Genomic DNA, 23,961 nt, shown 5'->3' with positions numbered 1-23,961 from the left:
AATCTTTTGTGATTATAAAAATGCTGTAATTGTTGTCCTTATACATACACCATATTGTTCATATGTAAACATATCTGGCTACCTTGAACATAAGAAGATATGTATTGGACAGATACTGAGATATCTTAGTGAGTCTAAGAAGGAGTTGACTAACCAAGTTAGAGGAAGAGAAGAAGCCAAAATACTGAAGGAGACTTAGCAGCAAGACTTTGTAGATGGTCTCCTCAGAGCACTGCTCAGTTTTACCATCTCCCAGTGTGATACACTAGCTCAATACTCACCAAAGCCATTTCCTCTTCTTCCTGGGAATGCCACTAGACTACATTTCCCAGCTCCTTTGCATGTAAGTGCAGCCATGTGACTATTTCTGGCCAATAGAATGGGAGCAGAAAGGATATATGTCACTTTTAGGTCTGACTCCTAAAACCTGCCATGCAATTCTCTCTCGTCCCTTGTTTCCCAGTTGTATGAAGAGAATCCAGTAAAATCCTGGTTGAAGGGAGCCTGGGTCCCTGAATCACTTTGTGAAAAGTTGCCCAACAAAAACCCCATTGGACTGTGACTTGAGAGAAGTAAATGTTTGTTATGTAAAGCCACAGAGATTTGGGGATTGTTTGTTATAGCAGTTGGTTTTTCCTGACTAATACACCCATGTCTGTATATCTCTGATCCAGTTTTTAAATTCTCAGTAAGTATTGTATATCTCTGATCCAGTTTTTAAATTCTCAGTAAATAATACTTGGTTCGTTATGGGATAAGTGTCTACCCCTGATCATTTGGCTATGGCTAGGCTGGGGTGTTGCAGAGTCACTTCATATAGACATTGTCTCCAGAAGCCCACCTTTGGGTTTGGGAAGCTATTCCCAGAAGGTGGGAATCATTGTGAGCTGGGAAGCCACTCCAAGAATGTCTTCTACATGAAAGATGATAATAAACAGCAAGAGGCTAAGACTGACAGAGCCTCTTATGCTGGCTCTCAGGGTAAGAGCAAGTATAGAAATTCTATCCACCTTCCCATTCCTCAGAAGCTTCACATCCCTATAAGACCTGTCATAAATCCTTCACTCTCAGAGACGATTAGCTCTCTCATGGGAAATGTAGAATAAATGAAAGTTAAAAGATCATTCATGTGAGACATTATGTTCAAGTAGATATTGTGTACCTCGCTGGGGAATATAAATGTGGGACCTAGCCTGTCATCCTCTTGTCAGGGAACAGAATCATGACTGGGAAGGAAGACATTCCTGTTAAATGAGTAGTGACATTCTGTCATGGAACACTGAGGATCACAGAGACATTGGTGAACAACTACTGGGGGCATTGTCATTTTTTGTCTGTCCCAGCATCCCATCTCCCCTCCTATTTTGGGAAAAGTTCTATCATTTGAGTTGGTTGGGGGCAAGGCCTCACCTTTTTCCACAGAAGCTGAAGAAAGCCAGATACCGCTTACCCTCCTCTGCCTCCTGACCCCCAACCCCTATGGACAGTATGGCCAATCTATTGGATGCCACCACCCAGGAATTTGTATCTTCAGCAAATGAGATGAGGATGAAGAGACAGCTTAGAATCCACCTCCAGCAGTGTTAGAAGTCCCTGGCAGTGTGAGGGCTCCAACAGAGCATCCTCAGGTATATCCCTGCATGGTGATTCCTGGTTCCTGCTTATTTTCTAAGCCTGGTTCTCAAGTCTTCCCATCGATTCTATGAGCCGCCCAATATCCTTCTAACACATTCCTTTTCTGCTTAAATTAAACATAGTTAGTTACTAATGCTTGCAACCAAGAACCTTGACTGATATAATAATTTTCTCTTCCTTCTGTTCATTTTTTCCCTTGACAATCTGACAGATAGAATATTTGAATTCTTGAAAGTGGCAAGATAAGCGTTATAAAATCCATGTCTCATACAGATGTAGATGACTAAAGTAATTAGAAAGCTGAGACATTATCTTTTTTTTCTTTAGGACTACAACAGGCTATGACCAGAAAAATATCTGAATCATCAAGGGCATACTCTACCAGATCTCTCTCTCTCTCTCTCTCTCTCTCTCTCTCTCTCTCTCTCTCTCACACACACACACACACACACACACACACACACACACACAGAGCACCTACTGGCCTCACTGTATGGCTCTTGAGTGGCTCCTCAGGGGTGGCAAGTCAGGCTCAGCTCATCCAGAAAAGATCAGGCGTAACCAACCTATACCTGCAAACAGGGGAGTCTGAAGGCTTCTGACCAGGTATCTGCACCACGGTGGGACTTTCTAGTGGCTCAGCCACACAGGAGGAGTCCCAAGTACCATCACTGCGTAGAGTGGAGCCAGGAAATAGGTAAGAGTGAGTAGGTAAGAAAGGGCCAGAGTGGGAGGTACAGCTAGTTGGGATGTAAAAGAAAGGAACAGGCCATCTTATGACAAGAAAGTCTCCCTTGTTAGACTCCCACAAGGGTTCCTATAGGAGATCTGTTGGAAGATTACTAGTCACGTGTCATTTAATGATGGGGATACGTTCTGAGAAAAGCATCGTTAGGCGATTTCCTTGTTGTGCAAACACCATCGAGCGTACTTACACAAACCTAGATGGTGTAACCTACTACACACCTAGGCTGTATGGTACTAATATTATGGGACCACCATTGTACATGCAGTCCATCATTGACCAAAATGTCATTATGCAGCACATGACTGTATATGAAATTAAAAGTGTTTCCATTTAGACCCTCAAGGTTGACTAATTCCTATTTCCCAACACTTGAACCACACCAGGTAATAATCCAGCAAAGAAAGGAAAAAGTTTAAAAATTTTTATTGTTTCTTCTGTTAACAGATAATAAGTACCCAACGCAAAAAGTCCAGAAAATTAAGAAAAGGATAAAAAATAAAGATGACCTATAATCTGATAACTTGGAGAAAATCACTGTTAAAACTTTGTATACGTACTTGCATACTTTTCAATGAAAATTTACATATATAAAGTTTAAAAACAATGGAATATATGTATAAACATAAATACATGTATATATACACACATACTTACTAATTTGTTGTTCAACTTCTGTCCCTTAAAATTTATTGTGAAAATCTTTCCAGAAGAAACAATAAAACTCTTTAAACTTTTTCCTTCCTTTGCTGCTTTAATTTTCCCTTTTCTCTTCCTCTTCCTCTTCTCTGCTGTTTTTCTTCCCTTTTGAAGAAGACTTGCCGCAGAGGTGGTATCCAGGAGAGGCTCCTGGCCAGGGCTGGGAGGGTTGAAGGCCTTCTGCTCCCATCTGCCAAATCCCTTATTAATGGACTTTCCTCAATTTTTCATGTTATAAACAATGTTCCAATTACTTGCATCATAGGTATATCTTTGCAAACTTCTTCCATTCTTTCCCAGAAGTAGAATTGCTGGGTCAAAGGTATATACTTTAAGGCTTTTCATAAATGTTATTAAATTGTCTTCCAGAAGGGTTACACTAATTAACACTCCCACTAGTAGAATGTGGGTATCCATTTCCCTACATCCTTTTATGTCTTTGGCCAACTAGGTAGTTGGAAAAACTATATCTTTACATTAATTTTGTTACAAGTGAAGCTGAATCTCTTTTCACATTTACTGGTCATGTGGGGATGTATTTCCTTTACACGTGTTTTTCAACTGGAGTGTTCATCTTTATTTTCTTGTTGAATTTTAAGAACTCTATGTTAAGGATTCTTACTCTTGTCATATGTGGTGTTATTGAATTGACATTTAAGAGAAGATTAAAACTAAAATGTAATAATAAGGCAAGAAAATATTTTAACTCATAAAAACAAGGAAAATGTTACATTAAAAGCAAGAGAATAAGAAATTCAGTTGAGACAAAATAAAGAAAGCCCAGATGGAAATAGGAAAATTTAAGGTGAAAGAAATAGAAAAATAAAAATAACCATTACTAGTCAAGTCAAAGAGAAATTCTAGAACAATGCCTACCTTCTAATTTGTACATTTAACCTGTCCATAAGAAAATAAAACAAAATTGGGGGGATGTAGAGGACAATATGACTTATCTCAAGGAGTCCAGGGACAGTGTCTTGGATCTGTAATCAAGGTCTCTGTACAGACCTGCATAGCAGATCAAAATGGGGAAGAGTGTCCAAATCTTTCACAGTACTCTGTACACTTGTTCAGACCATTAGCAAATCCTCCCGAGGAGGCCAAATCCATTTAAAGCTACATTTAAGAAGGGCAACAGATAAAAAGGTAAGCAAGGAAAGAATTACAAAAACAGGAAGAAGTCTTGATGGGAGCAGGTTAATCTGTCATTTTAATTGCATTGTCTCTTCTTTTTGTCCACTAATTAGATCAAGAAGCTATTAGAGTTACAGACGCTAAAAAGTGACTCCTCTTGAAGAAACCATAAGCAGTGAGGTGCCTTACCCAACCTACTCCAGATATCATGTAAGATAAATTCCGTCTAACACAGACTTCCGAGGAGGTCTATATCTTAAGAGCGGTTTTTCTGAGAGTACATGACAGTTTACCTTTAAAAAGGAGGAAGGCATGCATAAATTGCTTCCATGTCCATTTAGTCTTCACACAAGTAGTGTGAGATCAGTTTTACTATATCTCCATTTTATGTGTGAGAACAGTAAAGTCCAGAAAGGGTAAGTGATTTGCTGCAACAAGGTGCTCTCAACAGTGTGCACTGTGGAGCTGGAATCAGAAACAACTCTAGACCAGTGTTATCCAATAGAAATATAATGTGAGCCACATATGCTATTTTAAATTCTCTAGCTACATTAAAAATTAAAATAGGTGATTAACTTTAATAATATATTTTAGTTATCACAATACATTGAGTATTATCATCTTAACATGTAATCAACATAAAAGTTAATGAGATGTTTTACATTTCTTTTTTTCATGGTAAATCTTTGAAATCCAATAAATCTTTTGCATTTACAGCCAATCTCAATTTGCACTAGGCACATTTCAAATACTCAACTACATTTCAAGTACTTAATAGCCATGTGTGACTTAGTGGCTACCACACTGGACAGCCTGGTTCCAAACCAGTGGTTCTCAAGGTATGGTACCCAGACCAGCCGCTTCAGCATCACCTGGGAACTGTTAGAAGTGCAAATTCTTGGGCCCCATCCCAAACCTAATGAATTAGACACTCTGGGGCTGGGGGCCACCAATCAGTGTTTTAACAAGTTCCTTCTGGTAATTCCGATACACGCTAAAGTCTGAGAATCATTGCTCTAGACAAGAGCCTTTCCATCTCAATTCAAATAAACTTAGGACAGCCATGGCGGGCTAGTACTGAAGAAGACGACCCCCTTCGCTTGAGATAAACAATTCTTGACTAGATGAAGTTGACATTCTCTTCTATGGAAATCTTCTAGTCCTAGTTGTGGTTCCATTTCTTGGGACTATGTTCATTTATCATTTTGCTTAAGGAGGAAAAAAGCCACAGTAACTACCCTATACTATCACATTGAGTTTTAGTTACTAACTTCTCTTGTCCTCAGTTTCCTCATCCATAAAAATGAGCATCATTTAATGAATGTTAGCAATTAAAAAAAAATACTGTGTGCAAAAATAAAAAAGTCAGCAAAAGTGACTGATATTTTTAAACTACAGTTAAACCAATTAGTTGGCAGGAAAAGTAATATAGATTTTGAGCATAGAAGCAGAAGCCAACTTGCTTATATTTCTCAGAACACTAGGCTTGCTGGGGGAGGAGGGTAGGGTTCGTGCCAAAATCATTAAGGAGAACGAATCTGAGCATGCCTTAAAGCAGAACTTTCAGTAAACAGGAATTACCTATAAAGAAAATCAGGAAGCCAAAGTGTTTCTTTTTATGAAGTTACATCCTGCCATAGAAAAGCTGGATAGGAAATAAAGACTGATGCACTCCCAACTGTATACTAAACTGGCTATTATTTCACTAAGGAAAATCTGAGCAAAAGCTCAGATTCAGTGAAAGGAAGAAACATGAGAAGGCTGAGTGTCATGAGAAACCAATGACAACCAATGGCTACAATTAAACATGATTTTGGAAAAAACTATACAAACAAATCTCTGTTCTATGATTGCAGATTCCTTAGTGGCCGCCTGTCCTCTCCAACTTCTTCCTCCCATTTCAGTAACACTTGCTCCAGACTTTTGCTTGAAAATAATTATATATGTGTGTGTGTGTGTCCACAAAAATAGGAGACTAGTAAACTAATCCTAATTTTTCCTCTTCTCCCTCCTCTGCTTTTTCTCTTCCTCCTCCTCCTCCTTATTATTATTAATAATATTAATCGTGCGTTTCCAGGGTTCTCTTAACTTTTCCAGGTTTCTGGGATGGCATTCTACCTTGCTCCGCAATCTTCAGTTTATCAGAGAAAACGCTTTCACCACCCTAACACTTTCCCTATTTCTCCTCCCACTTTCAGACACCAGAAAGGCAAGAGAGCCCTTTCTCGAGGCAGGTTCCCATGGTTTTGGGGGAATGGCAGATGCCTTTCTGCAGTGGCAGCTGCAACCTTCTGCAAAGCAGAAACTGCAGCTCATATTCTCTCCTCCTTCCCTCGCCCGAACCCACTACCTCACAAGTCCGCACAATCCTCAAACACACACACACAACTCCTCCAACCTCGCATCCCCTCTCACACCCTACACGGGCACGCGGGCCAGGATGCCCGCTGCTACAGCAACGCTCAGCCCACTCGGTGGCCCCACCCATTGCAGCCCCGCCCCCGTCCCAGGCACCAATGGTCACCGCCCACAGCTCCCGAGGGGCCCGTTGATAGGGCAGCGGGGCCTGCCACTCTCAGGGTGCGTCCCGCCCCCTCCTCACTCTCCGCCGGGGCTGGAGGGGCTGGAGCATCAGCGCGAGTAGCTGCGAGCAGCCGCGGCGGCGGCGTGTCGTTGCAGTTGCGCCATCTGTCAGGAGCGGAGCCGGCGGGGAGGGGGCTGCCGCGGGAGAGGAGGAGGGGTCGCCGCGAGCCGGAGGCCGTTGAGACCCGCCCGCCGGCTGGCCGGGGGAGCAGAGGCGAGGCTACCTCGGAGCTCCGCGTCCTCTGCCGTCCCGGCGCGCGGCGCTTCACCGCGCGCACGGAGGGCTCCCCGGGTGCACACAAAGCCGCCGCCCGCGCTGCACCGCCCGGCGGCCGCCGCCCGCGCCAGGGAGGGATCCGGCCGCCGGGCCGGGGACACCCGGCGCCGCCCCTTCGGCGCTCTCGGAAGGCCCACCGGCTCCCGGGCCCGCCGAGGAGCCACTGGAGCCGCCTCAGCCGCGCCGGAGGAGGGCGGGGAGAGGACCATGTGAATGGGCTCCGGAGCCTGAGCGCCGCGCAGGTAAGCGGCCGGGGATGCGTCGCGGGAGGCCTCGGGGATGCTGCGGAGACGCGGGCCGCCGCCCCCGCCGCGGGGCCCCGCGCTGCAGTCTCTGGGCCGCCGCCGCCTCCAGGGCGCCCCGCGGGGCTGCCGGGGAGTTGGCCGCGCTCGGAGTCTTCCCGCGGCCGGGCTGGAGGACACCTCTGCGCGGTGCGGCCCGGAGGTAGCGCAGGGATGGGGGCCCATTTCCTCGGCCGCGAGCGGGCGCGGGATGAGAATGGGAATTGGTTTGGGGGCGAGGCTGGCCCAGACTCCGCCCCCGCCCTCCTTTCGGGGCCCCCCGCGGGGACCCGGGCTGTGTGTGTTGTTTTAATGTCAGGGATGATGTAATCACTTAATAATTGATGCCCCGTGCTGCTTCCCTCCCCACCGCACCCCACCCCTGCCCCACTCCTCCACCTCTCGTCCTCCTTCTGCGGCCGTCGCCTTCCCCATTGCATCCTCCTGCCTATTTCTGGCACCTCCCTTGCACTTCCCCCATCCTCCCCTTCACTCTTCCTGTGCCTCCACCCACCCACCCTTCCCCTGTCCCCCGTGCAGGAGCCTTCGCTCCTCTTCCTCTGCCCCCCACCCCTTCTGCTCCCTCAGGCTCCTTTCTCCTCCCTTCCCTGCTCGCTGGATTTCCTCTCTACTTCCCTAGATCGATGACTGTTTTTGTTTGGTCGCCTCCCCTCTCTTATCTCTGCGGCCACAGGCGGAGGGGACTGGGCCAGAAAGAGGCCACCGAGCTTGGGCCCAGGCGGAGATTTGCTGGGACTCAGTGAGAAGAGGGATAATAAAATCACCCTTCTTGCCCCTCCCCCCATAAATCACACAGACTCGCCGGGTGTGTGTGTGTGTGTGTGAGTGTGTGTGACACAAAGAGCCCTTTCAGTGCATAGAGAGGAGACACACAAAGTACCCAAGGATGGGCGCTGTGCTTCTTGTTTCTCTTCCCTGGGTTTTCCCTTTCTCTCAGATATAGCAGTTGATCTTCTCTCTCAGAATCTTTCCTGCCACATTTACCAAAAAATAAAAGGCCCCAGATGCGGGGTGGCAGGTGCTGGCATTTTGCTGTATTCATGGACTGGTAGTGTTGACTGGTAGCTGCAGTGTTCCTTAGATTTAAGGGGGAAATGATTCTAGCTGTCATAAGAGTTGCTTTACTTTCAAGGTAGTCTCCACTCCGCCCAGTTTTAACCCCCTCTCCTTTCAGGGATAGATACTAAGAGCTGAGGTAGGGTACATTGGTGTGGGAGCAGAAGAATTTTGTTTCTGAATCAGTGAATTAAATTGGTGTTTGATAGGAGTGAGGCAGCCTGACTCGCTTCTCTCAAGTCTAAGGACTGCTCAAGTCTTTTGAAATGAATTGTCAGCCCAGTGATGTTGTTTTGCCCTTATATTTAAACAAGTTCCTGGGTGCATTGATAATACATCATTAAATTGGTATTTGGAAGACCACTGGAGACGGTCTCTCTTCCCTGCTTCAGGGTAGGCTTCAGACACCCACATCCTTTCCTCTCACCACTCAAGTGACTGCAATATTTTCCACCCTTTGTGCATTTTTCCCCAGTCCCTGCCCCATGGGTACTCTGCTTTCAGTTAAAGAGACTCATAGATTGTTGGAGGAAGTGATTTGTTAGCCATCTCAGGTTTTAGGGGCACTTAGCTGTGAGCAAACGATATACAGGATCTTTTGACTGAACTCTTGAACCATCTGCTTGATGTTCCTCTTAAAGAGGAAATGTTAATGTAATTCTGGGGCCTATTGTTCCATTTTGCAAGCCAGTGACTATTACATGTTTAATTGATAATGTCAAAACTTAGGACAAAGGTTGAAGTCATTGATTCTTAAGAGCGTGGCTCCTTGACTACGATAAGTAGTAATAGAACCGTCTCAAGTTTGTTCTTCAAGAATTTTATTAGAAAAGAGTTGTTATGATTCATTAAACATTTACTTTTGCACTTTCTAAGGACATTCATCATGGAACATTTTATATTAAAAAAAGCGATAGGGTTAATGAGTGTACTGTAAAAACAAAGGGTTGTTTGTTTGATGCCAGACCCAAGATAGGAAAGTCAGTGCACGATAAACTCATGTTGACCAAGTTAAAGAGACATAATGATAAGGTTGAATGTGAACAAATGCACACTCTGCTTTCTGTACCTTTACCCTATGCTTTCTCTGGGTCTGGAATCTCCAACCCCGTCTGATTTGCTTGGGTCCTATTTAACCTTTAGGGCCCAGCTCAAAAGTCTTCTCTGTGATGCTTTCTCCACCCTTTCCCCTCCAAACTTTGTTTTCCAACTTCAGCAGCAGGCGTTGTTTGGCTTGTGTCTGTTTCCATCATTAGTTGGTCAGCACGTTGAGAGAAGGAACCTGGTCTTATTTATCTTGTTTTCACAAATGTGACTTAGGTCCTTGGTAAGTGCTAGGCTCCTAGATTAATGAGGCTAATGTTAGAAGCTGTAACAAATAGGCCTGCAAAAATCTAATGGCTCAAAAGCAAAAGAGGTTTATTATTCCTCATGTAATAGTCCAGAATGGGTATTTCTGGTCAGTGGGTGGCTTTCCTCCATGCAGTGATTCTGGGCCCCATGCTCCACCATCCCATAGCACTCCATTTTAACCAGCTTTCAGCTGGCAGAAGGACAAAAGAGGGAGTGGAGGGGTGCACCCACTTTTTAAATGCCTTGGCCTGGAAATGACACCTGTCACTTCCACTTACATCCTTTACATGAGGGCTAGTTATATGGCCACATTTAACTGCAAGGGAGCCTGGGAAATATAGTTTAGCCATGTGACCAGAAAAAAGGTCAAGAAGAAACGTATTTTTGGCCAGCAGCTTTGCCTTATGCTGCCACTCAACAAGGCACAGTCATTGCCCTCAATGAGTTTATAGGCTGAGCAGAATTAAATTAGATGGAAACCTAGAGCCTATACCCATCATTGCATTTGTTCTTTTGATTTTATAAGTTCAGATCTTTTCATTTTAAACATGTTTCAAAAAACCTTGCTTTTTTTCGGTTCATGTGGCCAGTTCCCACTCAGTGGTCCCTTGTAATTCAGTGATCTGATGCCTCCTGTATTGACTTTGGTATGGTTCTTTTACTCCAGTAGCACCTTTCTTGGCCTGTTTTTTTCATCTGCTGGTTTTTAGACTCCAGGGTGGCTAGGAGGGTCCTTAGAAATCACAGTCTTACCTTCTCTAAATTGGAAGAGGAAATTAAGCAGACTCCAGAGGAGAAACTTCTTGCCCCAGACCATGCGAATGGGAAGCATGCTTCAGCCTGCCCAACTCTTCAGTTCCGCCTGGGTCCTCTCCATCACGCAGCTGCCCTGACTTGGTGACTGTGAGTCCTGCATTTTCCATGGAAGTTAAGTGAGCTTCCAGACCTCCAGGAACAGGGCGAACTACTAGTGTTCTGGATGGTCCCTGTTCTCCACAGGCCTCCAAATTATTGGAGCAATTCTGTCCATACTAGTCATCATACTTAGTGCACATATTTTTGCTATAAACAGTTCATTATATCCATCTGTTCTGCAGACATTAGCCCGGTGTGTTAATGTGTGCAAGGCGCTGGGAGATAGGGTCATGAAAATGAATACTTCTGCTGTCCTGGCTCTTCAGGAGCTTGCATTCTACTAGAGGAGATAAAAATAATAAATAATATCTAAGTTTTATTGAGCATTTAATGTGTGTCAAGCACTTTTTAAGCTCTAATCTTAACAATAATGCTATAAAGTGGATTATAATCCCCATTTTACAGATGGGAAATTGAAGCAAGGGAGGTTAAGTAACTAACTCAAGATCATATCGCTAGTAAGTGGTCAAGTCAGGATTCAGGCCCAATTTAGTTTTGTTTCAAAGCCCTGCTCTTAGCCCCTACACAATATGCAGAATACTACATAGGGCTATAATGATGATATTAATTAAAATGTGTTACATGCCATAAGAGGGGGTGGTGGCATAAGTGCTTTGGAAGCTGCTACTTCAAGTTGTTGGGAAATAGAACTTTATATTTAAATAAAAAATAAAATGTCCATTCTACCTCCATTCCTTCCGTTTAGACCCTCATCTGTTGCTCACCTAGGATATAAAAAATTAACTTAAATTTAAAAATGGGAAAGCGAAGCATGTTGGTACTAGAAATACTTTTACTCTGTGTGATTCTTTAAGTTGGGTCCCTCTGTGGTCCACAGATAGGTCTGTAAGAGTTTGTGAATTATCCTACATATTTACTCTTTCAGCAGCATTCATTCATTGAACTAGATGCTTCAGGGGCAAAGAGGTTTGATCCTGCCCCAAGGAACTTACCTACACAAGGAAGCCTTTGACCACTGTGATAAATGCTGTGATTCTAGGGGTCCTCACAGGGGCAAGGGAGCATACAGAAGGGAGCATGAACTCTGCAAGAGTAGGAAAGTGGGGTGGCCAGGCAGAGAAGGCCAGAGGTGAAGAGTAGGAGTTGGCTAGTTGAGTGTTGTGGGAAGGTCATTGCCTCAGAAGGAGCAGCCCAGAAGGCCAGGGCACAGACCTTTTGGGAAATTGCAAGTAGTTCAGGGTGGGTGGGGGTGGTAGAGTGATGGACAGAGAAAGAAGATGGCGCTGGAGGAAAAATCGAGAATGTTCTTGTAAGTACTTTGTCAGGAATGCCATTTAAGAGTTGTAAGTGGAAATGCTGCTTTGATCTGATTTGTATTTTATAAAGATTATCTGGCTACATTGTGGGCTGTTGACCAGAGGCGGTCAAGACTGATGCCGGGAAGGTAGTTATGAAAACAGGTGAGCAAGAGATGAGGGTCTGAATGGAAGGAATGGAAGTGGGGATGGAGCAAAAGAGACAGAATAAGAGAGGGTGAGACAGTGTCTGGAGGGGGCAGAAGAGGGGTCCTTGGGAAGTTAGGTGGAGAGAGACATGCGGACAAGCAATACAGTAAGAAAAGCAGGGGCCAGTGCGTGAAGTGATGACTTGATTGTGGACACTCTGGACTTTCAGGTCCAGGTGTCTCATAGGCAGTTGAATAGATGGGTCTGGAGTGAGGATTAGGACTCAAATATAAATCTATTAGCAGCAAATTACAAAATACTTGAAGCCATGGGTGTGGCAATATCACTAAGAGAGTGTGTAGAGCAGAAGGGGCAGGCAGGGCTGAGGGAGAGCCCGGGAGCAGAGGAGGAAGGGGAGCCCAGGCCCTGAGTGGGAGAGGTGCAGCCAGAGCACTGGGTGGGCCCTGGGGAGAGAGGTGTCCTTGATCCCCGGGAAGGGAGGGTTATGCCCCAGAGGTTAAGCAAGACTAGGAATGAAAAGTGAAGTTGGGTTTAGCACTGAAGAACTCTGAACCAAGCCAGAGCAGCGTCAGGGGAGTAGAAGGTGGAAGTCTACAACTCGGCTGCTCCCCAGACCAAGGTAGAGACGTGTATAAAACCCAAAGAACATACAGCCAGAAGGGACTTAGAGAGCGTGTAGTCCAACCTGTTCATTTTACTTATGAGGAAAAATGAGGCCCAGAGAAGCTAAGTGACTTGTCCAAAGTGGCAGAGTCACCACTTAAAGCCAGGTTTCAAGCCCTTCAGCCCAGGTGTGGTCAAGAGCATGGGCTCAGGATCTGGACCTGGTTCCACCCCTTCCAGCTATGTGAGCTGGGCCAAGTTACCTAATCTCTCTGTGCCTCCCTTTGTTCACCTTTAAAGTGGAGATAATAGTTCCTACCTCCAGGGTTTGCTGTGAGGAACAAATGAGTTAATAATGTAAAACACTCAGAATAGTCCTCCACACAGGAAAAGCAGTCTAAGTGTTATCTGCTGTTGTTAAAGTATGTGTGTGTGTATACATATACACACGTACACGTATACACACATGCATATAACATACGTACATATAACATATATATCCCTTAGGGAAGGGAGGATGAAAATGTATTGTGTGCATAAAAGGAAATTTTGAATATTTTAGAAAGAGATTGGGTGACTGTTGGTTCTGGCTTGAGGATTGTTGGAAAAGATGGGAAATGTGTTTATACAGTACGATTGAAAACGGCATTTTTAGCAAGTCTTCTTAAGAAATGTGGAATCTTTTCTATTCTGGAGAATAGAAAACATAAAAGCACTCTAAAGTTAGCCCTATAAACAGGTTTCTTTGTTTTAGACAGATAACCAGAATTTTAACCTATTTACATTGAAAATTCTTTGAGTTTGACTTCAGAATGTCATCATGACTTTCTAAAGATATAATAAACTACGGAGTAAGGAAAAAACCCCACGCGTTATGACTTTTCATGCATTTGGTTCCTATTGAAAAAGAGATGATTTGGGTTGTTTAGAGGAATATAATCTTTTTTTTAATAGTGTTTCTAGTTGAGCAAATCTAATTTTTAGCTACTAAAACACGTGAGTAGCCCGAACAGTGTTATCCAAATGGACTTGTGTGGCATGCAGTACAGACAACTTAGGAATAAGTGGCACTCTGGACTTGATTAGAACACAGTAATCCTAGAAGGATATAAATTGAACTGGATTTATGGTCTAATAAAAACGTGGGAAGAAAAGATAATGCTTACTGACTCATGAAACTTTAACAACGTTTGTAAGGCTCTGAGCTGTAATATTTGCATGGGAGCCTTTCGCATTCGTCTGAGCCTGCTTCCAGAGTGACCAGCGTTGTGCCTCGCTCTGGATGTGAAGCCGACATCGGGCCCTCTTCCTGGTTATTCTTGGGAAGCAGAGATCATCACATATTCTGCCCTTGTAGACCCGTGACCTCAATCAGCTCTCAGTTGGTTTGTGCGAATATGTATTGAGCACCTATTAACTGTAAGTTTTGGGGAGAAAAAAATACAGTATGCGAAAGTCATAGCCCGTTGCTTATTTCGATTCAGAAGGCTTTTTCTGAGGGCTACTTACTTCTGGCCTGGTATACCTCTCTCTGTGATAGTATAAACGAGCACAGAGCACACCACAGCTACTCTCCCCTCCCTAAACACACCATAAAAATAATAATACCTCCCATTTTTATTGAACTTCAGAGGCCTTAAGTGCTTTACATACAGTAATTTACTGAATCATAATGACTCTATGAGGCAGGTAGTACTATCCCCATTGGTCAAAGGGGAAGACTGAGTCTCAGAAAGGTAAAGTAACTTACTCACTGTCACACAGCTAATTACTAGAGAAGCCACGTCTGTCTGGCTCCTAAACCCATGCCTGCTCTTGCCTCAAAGCTGTGGTTCCTCATTCCCTGCCTGCTCTCAGCCTCCTTGCCTTTGCTTTGCAGTTGCTTCTGTGTTAAGTGTTGGGGGTTACAGAGGCATCTTTACTCCCTGTGGAAACCTCACTCCTGATGGCTCCACTCAACCCTTACCTTCTGGGAAGCCCTCCCTTTGGTCCTGTCTCTGGACTTTCATGGCACTTGGTCACCGCCTCATCCTCACCCTCATCACAGCCTGACTTATAAAGCAAAGTGGAGTCAGCTGGGTGGGAGAGTGGGCAGATACCGGTCTTTTTCAGTGACTTATAAGCTCTTTGGAAGTCAGGAACTGTATCTTATTCGTGGCTGATTTGCCAGCACAACACCCAGCACTATTCCATGAGCTGCTGTTATTGTTATTCCCATTTAACAGGTAGGGAAACTGAGGCATAGAGGTTAAATGATTTCATCAGGGTCACATAGCTGGTAAGCAGAGCTGGGATCTGAACCCAAGCAGCCAGTCTGGCTCCCGAAACTATGCTCTTCACGCTAAATTTGTTCCATCTCTCAAACGAGCTTGTAAACGGTGAGGGTGGACACAGTGCCCACCACCTCCTAGCCCAGAACCTCACAGACCACGCGCAGGAAACATCAGCCCTCTTCCACCCTGCAGAACCACAAACAGGGTATATTGAGCCAGGTCTTATCTCATGATAAGGAAAGAGCTTTAGGGTCATGGTTGCATGAATATCCTCTGAAGATCTTATAGAATGCATATTCCCAGGCCCTGTTCTGACTCCGTAGGTATGGGGCGGGCAGGGTTGAACACTGAAGTCTTTTCTGTATATGAGAATGGCAGTGAGGATGGAACCATCAGGGAGGCAGCTTCTGAAAGACAGGGAATGAAGCAGACGTCATGAGTCTCAGCCACGGTGGTGGAGCAGGCCATGAGGTGGTAGAAAATCAGCGATCACCTGGAGCCAGAGGGAGCAGCAGCCCAGGGGAGGCTGGGCTCAGAAATCTATGGCAGAAAGACCTCTTACCTTGTATTTTTAAGATTTCTAAGTACCTGCTCCTTTTGAATGTGCTGGTGGGATTTTCTCTGATGAATTCAAACACTTTCATTTTCTTCAGAGCTTCCATCTTTTGAGATACCCAAAAATAGTAGGCTTTTCATGGAGTTGTATAAGGATTCCATCTGCTTTATACTGGAAAGTAGGGCTTTAATGGAAAATTAAAAAGGAGCCAGATCGCCTTTCCCACAACAAAGCCCAGGGCACTTTTCCCAATCCTTTCTTCTTTTAATCCCCAGAAAAAGTTACTGAATCTGTACTTCCGTGAAATCCTGCCCAATTTAAATTCTACTGAAAAGACAAATAAACACCAACAGGTTTCTTCATTTCCACACATTGTAGTGTATCTATTTAGAGGCAATAGCAATTTCAAATATTGTCACTTGCAAAATTTGATTTTGATTTTAATTTTATTCCAGAAATTGTGTGATAGGTTGCCTGTAGCTAAGCTCATGCACACAAGGATGTTTGAAAAGAGCCACTTTCTGTTAATGGTTTCTCTTGTTTGCTCTCAGAATTTGGAAGGTTTCACCTTTTTATTGTCTAGTTTATTGTCTGACCTCCTAGAAATACAAACAGAGCATCTCATTGTTTTCAGATGTAGGAGCTGAGTTATCAGTGAACTCTAACATTCTGTCATTCTGTATCTTTTATCATCATCTCCTACTGAAAATGCCAATTCTGTGGTTGTCCTTTGTATACACTTTTGCCCAATCTGTATTCTCTTGATATGTTATGTCCTTCAGGCTCTCCCGTGGTTTGCAAATAATGATTCCAGTTGCTTCACTCCTACACCTTCTAGATTGAGTTAGGAGGTGTTGATCCATGTCAAAATGGATGTGCAGGCTGATGTAGATACTGGTTCTTTTGCCTTCTCTCTTCACTAACAACCCAACAAATAGGAGAAAGACCATATTCCTTAGCCTGGCGTTCAACGCCTTCCACCATCTCCACGTTCTCAGTCATACCTGGCTCACCTCATTCACCACCACGCTAACACTTGATTAGCCAGGTGTCAATCTACTATCTTGTTAATATGCAATATGTGTTCCTGCCTTTGTTTTCCTTTCCTGGAATCCCCTAACCCTTCCTTTCCCTCAGAATTCTATCCATTTTTCAAGGCCCAGCTGGAGTCCCAACTCTGGGAAGTTTCCCCTAGTCTCCTCATTCTCTTGCATTGAATATTTGTGTCTCTCAGTTGCCTCCTGATAAATGATACCCAGGTTTTTAGTTAAATCTTGATATGAGGAATCCAAGGTGCAGAGAATTTTTGTAACTTGCCCCAGGTCATACATCCAGTTGCTAATTTAGTTTAGACTAGAATCCAGGTCTCTTAGAATGTGTATGAGTCCTGTCTTCTCAGGAGACTGTTGGCCCCAAGTGTGCAAAAATGTTGTTTGCTGCTCCCCTTTTTTTTGGTTCCTCTATAGCATATAGGACAATGTCCTTCACAGTGTAGATACTCAGCAGATGTTTACTCAGACAGGCCCTGGGGCAGGGCGTGGAATATGGAGCTGGTTTCCCGGCCATCTGTGGGGCTGGGCTGGCATCTCCTTGGATGCTGAGCTTCTGTAGTTTCTGATGGTGACAGATTTACTCTCTACTGACCCATATGGTTTAGGTTCAGTGATTGTCCTAGGCTATTTTAGGAACCCTCATGGTATTTTGAGAATGGTATCTGTTTAAAGATCTTTTGTTCATAATCTTGAGCCTTTTGTTAAAAATTTAAGGTGATCAGGGAAATAGTCATTTCTTTGCCCTCTGCCATCAGATTTTCACCAACAAGATTTTCACTAAACACAATAGGAAGTTACCAGTAGTGCACAATGACATCCAAAACCAGGGGGAAGTGCAGTCTGGAGGAGAGTGGAAGAATACGATATGAATGACTGAAGAGGGAAGAGTGGCAGGATGGACCTCCAGTATTATGCCTGAAAGTCTGTGAGGCCTGGGGGAACTAGAGAAGGCAGCTGCTCACCTATTATGCACCTACCCATTTCTGGACCTCTCAAAGTAGCATTTAACTGAGTCCCTCAGCCATAAGAAACCCAGCTTTGGCTGTGGGAGTGCCTTGCTCTCCATGCATTAAATTTGATAGGTAGGTAGGTAGATAGGTAGGTAGGTAAGTAGGTAGGTAGGTAGGTAGGTAGGTAGGTAGATAGATAGATAGATAGATAGATAGATAGATTCCTTTACTTGTCTCAGAAGCACTGTCTAGACCTGACTCCCAGCTTATATTTATTAGCCCTTCCTTCTAGAAGATACAGAACTAGGCCAGATTCTAAAGTAAGCCTAAAGAAGTACTATTTCATAGCCATTGTTATGGCCACATTATCTTTCTTCTTTTTTTAAAAATTTAATTTGCAGTTTGTGTTTTCAAAACAAACACACACAAAATACAAACAATAGTAAGTTTTAAAGTGCAAAAACTTAAAATAACATTTAAATAGAATTGTTTGAAGTACACATCAACTGAGTATACTTAGAAACCAAACCATGGGTCATTCTAACTTTTTAGCTTCTCACATATGCTAACTTAATGAATAAAAGTGTCTTTTTTTAAAATTTATTGTTCTGTCCAGACTGGATTTTGTTTGGTTACCGTGAACATGCACGACCTTTTTCTTTTCTTTTTGCTTATTTCCCCCAAATAGAACATGCTTTACTATGAATAATTCTAAATACATATTAAAAGTGGTTATTAGACAAACTCAATGTATTGTAAATGAATAACAGCAACAGAAAATTTATACTTGTTTACAGTGTTCATTGTTGCTTTTAAATATTAGAATAGACTTTTTCTTTTCTTTTTTTCTTTTTTTTGGTTGTTTTGAGAAAGGAAAAGGCAACCTACTGAATGGGAGAAAGTATTTGCAAATCATATATCTGATAAGGGGCTAATATCCAAAATATATAAAGAACTCATACAACTCAATAGCAAAAAAAAATCTGGTTAAAAAATGGACAAAAGATCTGAATAGACATTTTTCCAAGAAGACATACAGATGTTAATCATCAGGGAAATGCAAATCAAAACCACAATGAGATACTTCACAACTGTTAGAATGGCTATTATCAAAAAGGCAAGAAATAACAAGTGTTGGTGAGGATGTTGTGCACTGTTGGTAGGAATGTAAATTGGTACAGCCACTGTGGAAAACAGCATAGTTCCTTAAAAAATTAAAAATAAAACTACTATATGATCCAGCAGTTCTACTTTTAGGTATTTATCCAAAGAAAATGAAAACACTACCTCAGAGACATATGCACCCCCATGGTCATTGCAGCATTATTTACAATAGCCAAGATATGGAAACAACCTAAGTGTCCATCAGTGGATGAATGGACAAAGAAATTATGGTATATGTATAATGGAATATAATATATATATATAATGGAATATTATTTAGCCGTAAAAAAGAAGGAAATCTTGCCATTTGTGACAACATAGATGGACCTTGAGGGCATTATGCTAAGTAAGATAAGTCAGGCAGAGAAAGACAAATACCATATGATCTCTCGTATATGTGGAATCTAAAAAATATATATATAAAAAAAACCAAGCTCATAAATCCATGCATTAATTTTGTTCACTTGGTAGCATCACCATCTAAAGAATCTCCTTAGCAGGGAAGGAGGGTTCTATCCTAGACTTAAGGTCCTACAAAGTAATGATTTAATACTGAATCCCAAATGTGGCCTCTGTTTGTTTACGTCCCTCAAAAGAATGATTGAAAGTAAGCCTTATAAAATGTTTTCCATGGTGGGGAGGAGGGACTACTGAGTCATTTCTGTAACAAAAGACACAACAGCGCAACAGGCAGTGTTTGTCAGCCGTTCATTTAAGTCTTCTCAGCTACCTGTGAAAAGCTCTCTGTGATTCCTCATTAATGGCTTCCCCTGCCTAGCCCTCACCTGGATGCTGCATTTAATATATCTGAGGGATGGAGAGCAGTCAGAACTCTTTCTGTGGATGTAGACCGACTGCTGCAGCCTGGAGGGGGAAGGGGGTATGTGGTGCTTCACTGTTGTTTGAAATGCCGTTATGGTCTTTGGAAAGCGGCAGTGAACATTTTTGCTTCTTTAACCGTGCACTGTCTATGATTCCAGCACTTTTTCTGCCCCCCTCTCCACTGCCACAACCACCACCTTAAATGTGGGAGATCACACGCCACTGACAAAATGCACTTTCCCCTTGGCTGACGTATAATGTCACTACTTCGTGTATTTATCATGTATTTATCCAGTTTGTTCGAGTTCAGTCACTTTTGTACATGTCAGTGTCAATATTGTCCATTTTCAGTAGCAAGCTTCTGGAAGGCTGAAAGCACGCCTCATGTAATTTGCCTCGTGCTGTGTAACACGACACTGAACTGTGCATTTATTAAATGCTTGTTGATTATGATTCTAAACTTCTAAGTTGGGAGGTCTTACAAGTGTTTTCAGTACTTCTAGGATGAGATGCATCTGGAATCAATTTTCTTTTTGTAGATAATACACTAGGTCCTCTGCATTGCTAGATGCTTAGAGACATGGTTTAGAATCCAGATTTTGGTGCACATAATGTTTTAGGTTCCACCCTATGTTCCACCTCCTTGGGTGAGAGTGCAGTGGCCCCAACTTCTAATTCTCTCTGCAAGTTAGGGCCAAAGCATAGATGATGCACCTTTCTTTTCATATAAGTGTGGTTGAACATATAATTCCCACTGTCTTATAGTCATTATTCAACAGATTTTTTATTTCAGACCTCCAAGAGTTGGAGGTAGTGCTCTAAGAAGCTGAGAATTGCTCAGCGAAGGCCGGTGAGGTTTGGCAGGGAAGAACCTATAAGGACTACGGTATAATGAGCAGAACCAGATGCCTCTTTGGGTGCCAGTAGCTCCTGGGAAGTCTGGTTAGTTTATACCTAAGTGTGATACAGGGAGGATTGGTGCTTGGAATACTGCAGCCCTAAACGTTCTCTGATTGTACCTCAGCCCATCCATGCCATATGGGGAAAGAGTTCAGTGTGGGAAAGTGTTAAGTGTCCCTGATATGGGGGGCCCAAGGCAAACCCTGCTGCCTTCCCTGATCTCACATCCCTGGCTGTGACAGAGGTTCTGTTTCCAGGGGATGACACACCCTGGTCTCCACCCCCACAACAAGGCTCCCATGCACTTGAGATCCAGAACTGCCACTGTGGGAAGAACCCTGCCCTGTGCTCCCCACCAGGACACTCAGCTGGGCTCTCAGTGCTCCTGGATGAGCTAAAACACATGGAAATGATCTACTACAGAGGGTGATGTTAGTGAGGCTGGAGAGAGAGGGGATAGTGGATGGAAGGGAATTGACAAAGACTGGTAGAGGCTAGATCGTGATAAGTACAGAAAGAGCCCTTGTGTTAGTTTCCTGTGGCTTCCGTGACAAATTACCCCAAACTGAGTGGCTTAAAACAACAGAAAAATTTCTCTCATGGTTCTGGAGGCCAGAAGTCTTGAAATTAAGCTGTCAGTAGGGTTGATTCCTTCCGGAGGTGCCGAGGGAAACTGTCCCATGCTTCTTTCCTGTCCTCTGGTGGCTGCTGGCAGCCCTTGGCTTTCCTCGGCTTGTAGGCCCATCACTACAATTTCTGCCTCCATCTTCACATGACATTCTCCTTTCTTTATAAGGACACTTGTCACTGGATTCAGGGCCCATCCTAATCCAAGATGATCTCATCTTGAGATCCTTAACTTAATTACATCTGCAAAGACCTTTTTTGCAAATAAAGGCACATTCACAGCTTCCCGATGGAAGTATTTTTGGGGGGGGGGGCAGTGAGCACCGTTCAACCTACTATAGCCCGCAAAGGGATAAAAATTAGCAGTAATTCGGAGGGAGAAAGAACAGATGAGAAAGGTATTTGCAAGTCTGAATGCCTACTAAAGGACAGGCACAGTACTTTACATGTGTGATTTTTAACTATCACTGCAAGATAGATGAAGATACAGTGAAATTTTTAGGTGAAAAGAGAGAAGTTCGGAGGTATGGAACGTCCTGAAGCTTTTCAGTGAAATTGGAGGCTGTGCCATCATTCAAGATTAGAAGATTTGGAGATGGGGGAGGGGCTTGGAGAATCTAGAAAAAGTCTAAACAGCCATGAAAATACAGGATAATGTGTTAATAGATGGATAAAAAGTATTACATAGACATAGTGAGGCCCATTAGAATTTGTAGGTATTTTAAATGGTTCCCTTTAGCCCAGTTTTGTAACTTTGCCTGGTAGTACTTGTCACTTTGGAATGGAAAATCTGACCTTGTGGTGACCTAGAGTTGAGAATTGGTTTGAATAGTCAAGTGGGGAGAATGTTCTAAGAGACTAAAGAAAATAGCAATTGGATCAGCTGAAAGTAGGGTTCAGACTAGATAGAGGAGTGAGCTGGAATTGGGATGATGGATCAGGTAAGAAAGGGTCTGAGGTTTTAGGGATGTGATGAGTGAGCGTGGCAGGTATGGACGAGGAGAGACAAAGGCGAGAAGGCCCTAGGAAGAAGAAACCAGGGAAGTGGAGAGTTCCAAGATGGTGCTGAACAAGGATGGTTTCCTGTGGAATGGATCTCCACTCAACAGTAGAATAGAGATTAAGGGCGTTAGATATAAAGAAATCAAGACACTGAAAGTTGTAGATCCCTTTTGCCCTTTGTTCAAATATGTATAAACGGTGTCTTCTAGAAGAATGATATGTCAATATGTTGTACTTTTTAAAAATCCTGGATGAGTGTTCTGGCACCTCTGAGACCTTGCATTATGACCAGCTGGTTTAGTGGGGATAATATTTTGAACTGGTATTAAATTTACTTTCCCTTCCTCCTCATTCTGGTTGCCCTGGGAGTCTCCCCCATTGAGGCTAAGGATTCCATCACTTCAGGGGGAGGACAGAATATGGTCTAGGACAAAGAAGACATTGTTCAGCTTTTGACTTCCAAAACAGGCCCTTGAAGCATGTTTCAGAGACCAGAGTTAGCCTAGGCCTTCATTTAAAAGAGGCAGGCTTTGTTAGAAGAAAAATGATTTGTGGATTCCAAGGAGCGAGATCTCAGAAGGCCTGGCATATATTGTACAGTAAGCCATGCAGGGGGGAGGCTGCAGGAAGGAGGAAATACCTTCCTGGGATGGAGGATGGAGCCTGTAGAGATTAGGAGGAGACTAGAGGTAAGAAATGAGTGGGTTGATAAGATCCCCCACTCCAGTTGGGTAGAGGAGAATCTGTATGCAGAGAGCACTTATACCCTGCCTCTTGCCTGGAACTTGGGAAGGAAACCACCTTATAGTGTGCCCTGCAGGGGGCGTGTTTAGGCAGAAACAAGCCCTGAGATGGTGTCTCCACCCAGTTCCCTAAGGCCTGCACAGAGTATAGGAGAAATCCTGACGGTCCTGCAGGCCCCCTCGCCAGATGTGGAGGTGCTGAGGGAGCTGGATGGGAGAGGCCTGGGGTAGAATGAAGAGGGCACAGAATGAAGTGCCAATCTCACTGCTGGAGACTGGCTGGGATGGTGGCTGCAGTCGCATCAGCAGAACCAGGCCAATACGCAAAGACAAAGGGATGAAGCCTCCCAGGGAGGCCAGTGAGGGCGTGGAGGACAGTGCCTAGACCAGGTCCTCTCCCCATCATGTGGTGGTCTGTAACCTTCCCCCTGGGGGAAGGAGGGGAGGGGAGAAGAACACACCCCTGAGAGGCAGTTTGAGATGAGTTTAATTTGACTAATTGCCCTGAAGCAACTAAAATTTTAAATCTGAAGAGATTAAGTGATCTTGAAGTAGCAAGATTGTTTTTTCTACCATAAGCAGAAATGCAACGGTCATGATCAAGTTGAATTCAGCTATGGGGAAATGAAGTAACATCTTTTATATACAGCCAAGTGGTAAGTGTATATTTTAAACCTACCACACTGCATTTGAGCTGTATTTTAACATGATTATGGTGATGATGGTGATGGTGGTGGTGATTTATTTACTTGTGACAAATTTACTTACTTGTACTTTTATAGTACGCTTTTCCCTTTGAGTAAATCATGGCTTAGCATACCTGTACTACGTTCATTTGGGGCGAGAAGTGGGAAGATCTGTTCTCTCCAGGGGCAGAGTTGTCCACCAGATATTCCAAAACGTAGTGGGGACTTTGGCTTCCTGTTGTTTAGCTAGCGGCAGTTCTTCTGAGCGCCCTGGAAGGAAGGACTTCAGTTGCCATGGAGCCTCAGGTCAGTGGAAAGTATTAGAATTTTAGGCCTTTCTCTAATGAACTTAACCATTATGCTCAGACTAGAAATGTGATCCTTCAGTTCCATATTTTGAAGGTATCAAGGTGAATACTAGAAATTATAGTCTCTGACAATGAGGAGAGAAGCTCTT

The 23,961-nt window shown here is 43.6% G+C and overlaps 1 protein-coding gene across 6 annotated transcripts in view; it reads left to right on the top strand.

The window, feature by feature from the left end:
* The first annotated feature begins 6,855 nt into the window (after positions 1 to 6,855).
* Positions 6,856 to 23,961, top strand: part of FYN (FYN proto-oncogene, Src family tyrosine kinase) — a 206,303-nt gene continuing 189,197 nt past the window's right edge. For 4 of the 6 annotated variants that reach the window (XM_004422224.3, XM_087444012.1, XM_087444014.1 and 1 more), the window contains exon 1: positions 6,858 to 7,315. The gene's annotated coding sequence lies outside the window, so the exon portion shown is untranslated. Of the gene's footprint in view, positions 7,316 to 23,961 lie in introns of all 6 variants that reach the window. The other 2 variants (XM_004422226.3, XM_014781174.2) reach the window with 2 other exon arrangements.

This window comes from Ceratotherium simum, chromosome 19, assembly GCF_057802395.1.
Source record: "Ceratotherium simum simum isolate JZ-2026a chromosome 19, ASM5780239v1, whole genome shotgun sequence".
NCBI lineage: Eukaryota > Metazoa > Chordata > Mammalia > Perissodactyla > Rhinocerotidae > Ceratotherium > Ceratotherium simum.
Note: the sequence above shows the minus strand (reverse complement) of the source record. Positions and strands in the feature narration are given on the sequence as shown.